Source organism: Mastomys coucha, unplaced genomic scaffold (assembly GCF_008632895.1).
Source record: "Mastomys coucha isolate ucsf_1 unplaced genomic scaffold, UCSF_Mcou_1 pScaffold16, whole genome shotgun sequence".
Taxonomy (NCBI): Eukaryota; Metazoa; Chordata; class Mammalia; order Rodentia; family Muridae; genus Mastomys; species Mastomys coucha.
In genome coordinates, this window is record NW_022196898.1 from 56,679,448 (window position 1) to 56,682,982 (window position 3,535).

Sequence of the window (3,535 nt, forward strand, 5' to 3'; positions counted from 1 at the left end):
AGCCCGCTTACAATGATGGGAGAGTAACTATGCTTGCTTTTTCTCTGTCACGCAGTGTGCCAGAACACGTCGTTCCCCGCCGTATATCTACTGGAGAACAAAACTTAGGGCTCAAGTGATTCATAGCCAAGAAACAAAAGAAAACCATCCCGTTTCCTCCAACTTATTTAGCTGATAACTGGATAACTGGTAATGAAATCAGGAACAGTTCCAACAGAAAACACTTGGGAACCAGGCTGTGTAACGCTAAGGAATTGAACTTAAGGTGGCGCACATGGAAATGTAACAGCAGAGTCACTTTATCTTACCTTACCAAGCTGAAAGCGCCACCACTGTCAGGATAGTTGGATTGTCTCCTTTTGGGGACACGGTTTGTTTGTTTTGTTGCTTTTTTGTTTGTTTGTTTGTTTTTTGTTTTTGTTTTTTGAGACAGGGTTTCTCTGTATAGCCCTGGCTGTCCCGGAACTCACTCTGTAGACCAGGGTGGCCTCGAACTCAGAAATCCGCCTGCCTCTGCCTCCCAAGTGCTGGGATTAAAGGCGTGCGCCACCACTGCCCGGCGCTTTGCTATGTTTTTATGGCCTGCAGTAGTATACGTCCTGTAATATCTGAAACCCAACGAGAGTTTGAGTGCAGAGGGAGATACCACAGTAGTTGCTCAGGCTCCTGGGACAGCCTGATTCAGAGATCTGCCTGCCTCTGCCTCCCAAGTGCTGGGATTAAAGGCGCGCACCACCACTGCCTGGCCAGGATAGTTTTCTTTATCACCAGAGTTTATCACGCTGGCCTCACCTCTTCAGAAATCTGCCCTACCATGGCTTCTCTGAAGATGTTTTGCCTAGATGATGACAGTCTTGATGATGGGGTAGGGGTGCAGGGGACAAAACTTTAGGTTCGACTTTGTAAGCTGGGACCTTTAATTATATAGACAGTTGGGTCTACTAGAGTCTGGCTGAAAGCGCTACACTCAGTCATGAGAGTGATTGTCAAAAACCTAAGAATTCTGTTCATTTCTGCTGCAGTGCCATCTGCTGGCTGTGAACTGCCTGGCTACCTAGAACAAAACTGTCGGAAGACTTGGAATGGACAGTCAAGAGGAGGAAACTACCAGCAGCCACAACAGTTATAGCAATGTTTGATGTAGGAAAGAGTCCTTGAGCCAGGCAGTGGTGGTGCACACCTTTAATCCCAGCACTTGGGAGGCAGAGGCAGGCGGATTTCTGAGTTTGAGGCCAGCCTGGTCCACAGAGTGAGTTCCAGGGCAGCCAGAGCTATACAGAGAAACCCTGTCTTGAAAAACCAGGGGAAGGCTGGAGAGATGGCTCAGCGGTTAAGAGCACTGACTGCTCTTCCTGAGGTCCTGAGTTCAAATCCTAGCAACCACATGGTGGCTCACAACCATCTATAATGAGACCTGATACCCTCTTCTGGTGTGTCTGAAGACAGCTACAGTGTACTTATATATATAAAATAAATAAATCTTTGAAAAAAAAAGAAAAATGGGGGGGTAGGGAAGAATATTTCCTTGAAAAAAAATATACCCAAATAATTAAGAAATTACAGCATTGGGGCTGGAGGGATGGCCAGCAGTTAAGAGCACTGACTGTTCTTCCAGAGGTTCCGAGTTCACGTTTGATTCCCAGTACTCATATGGTGGCTCACAACCATCTGTAATGGAATCTAATGCCATCTTCTGGTGTGCCTGAAGAGAGTGATAGTGTACTCATAGATAAATAAATCTTTAAAAAATTAAAAAAATAAAAAAGAAATTACAGTATCAAAAAACAAAAGGTATATAGAAAAAAAGCTAATGTAATCACTAATACACTCACTTGGATTACATATGTGTGGGTATACACACAAGACATTCCACAAACCAAGACAGAAGTGTAGAAATGGCTTAGCGGTTGATAGTGTTTGCTTCTCTTGCTAAGACCTTTGTGAGGTTTCCAGCACCCAAGTGATGGCTCACAACTGTATGTTCCTCTAGTTCCAGGAGATCCTGTTTTAGAAATAATATACCTTCCTACTGAAAAATTGTTTCTCACAATTGTTTCTCTTAGGTGAAGGCAAAGACCTGTACTAAAGTGCCTGGCTGACTGTGGTTAATGCCTAAATTAGAGCCATCCTTGACCGGATTGCACTAGCTGGTAGTTTGAATATGCTTGGCCCAGGGAGTGGCACTATTAGGAGGTGTGACCTTGTTGGAGTATAGCTTAGTTGAAGGCAGTGTGTTACTGCGGGGGTGGGCTTTGAGACCCTTTCTCCTGGCTGCTGTCAGATCAAGATGTAGAACTCTCAGCTCCTCCAGTGCCATGCCTGCCTGGATACTGCCGCACTTCCCACCATGGTGATAATGGACTAAAGCTCTGAAACTGTAAGCCAGCTCCAATTACATGTCCTTTATAAGAGTTGCCTTGGTTATGGTGTCTCTTCACAGCCATGGAAACTCTAACTAAGACACTAACTCATACACTTTGGCTTATACATTCCACAAACATTGCTGTCCTGGGTCCCAGCCCCAAATTACACCTCAATCAATTTAAACAGAAACTCGAGACTGCAAGTCTGGCCACTTGAGCTCATAAAAGAGTAAGGAAGCAAAAGTATCACCTATTGCTAGAATTGTTATAAGTATACCAGTGTTATTCCTTTTTGCCCAGAGTTATCTTGTCTGCCTGGCAGAAGTATGTCTTTCTTGTTAAGAACACAGGGACCTACTTACAGACCAGGAGGACTTAGTGGCGGTTGTGACCCTAAGATGCCCTCTCGAGCAACCCCCTTAGGGGTATGTCTCATGGCAGATATGATCTAGTGGGAGCTGGTCATTCCTGATGAATAAACATGTATATCCTAGCCTCCAAAGTTTCATTTCTCTAACAGGCCTGGTTAGCATGCTGCTTACCTTGAAGTATTTTGGAGGCAATGCTCCACTAGCTAAATTCTACTTGTGTGAAGGAAATCTATTACTAAGTCCTCTAAAACATCAATTTTATTACTTTGAGTTTCTTCTACATCAGCCCCACACTGCTGTTCTGGACTCTGTGGGCACACAAGCAGGCTCATGGCACACAAACATACATGCAGTCGAACCACTCACACATACATAAAAATAAAACAGACTGAGCTAGGGGTACATCAAGTTGGAGACCAGCTTGGGTGGGTGAGAGGTAAGGAGTGAGGGAGAGAGTGAGAGAGTGAGTTTCAGATCAGCCTTTGCCATGTACTGAGACTTCATTTCAATAAAACAAGGGCTAGAGATGTGGCTCAGTGGTAGAGCACATGCCCAGTGTGCTCAAGGCGCTGCGTTCAATTCCCAGCAGTATCAAAGAAAAGGAAGCATTCCTCCCATTCTCAGAAGTTATTTCTCACTTTTTCTTAATACATCTGTAAACAAAATCCATTTCTCTCATTAATAACTCCATTGGTGACCCATTCTGCTGCACGGATTAAAAATATCACTTTCCTTTTGCATTTATCTAAAATCTCTCTCTCTCTCTCTCTCTCTCTCTCTCTCTCTCTCTCTCTCTCTCTC

The 3,535-nt window shown here is 44.3% G+C and overlaps 1 long non-coding RNA gene across 1 annotated transcript in view; it reads left to right on the forward strand.

Annotated features, from left to right (window-relative positions):
• The window catches only part of LOC116093636, a 1,532-nt gene extending 360 nt beyond the window's left edge, over positions 1 to 1,172 (forward strand). The window contains exons 2-3 of the long non-coding RNA XR_004119770.1: positions 56 to 189; positions 1,023 to 1,172. This is a non-coding gene — a long non-coding RNA (uncharacterized LOC116093636). The remainder of the gene's footprint in view (positions 1 to 55; positions 190 to 1,022) is intronic.
• Positions 1,173 to 3,535: the final 2,363 nt, after the last annotated feature.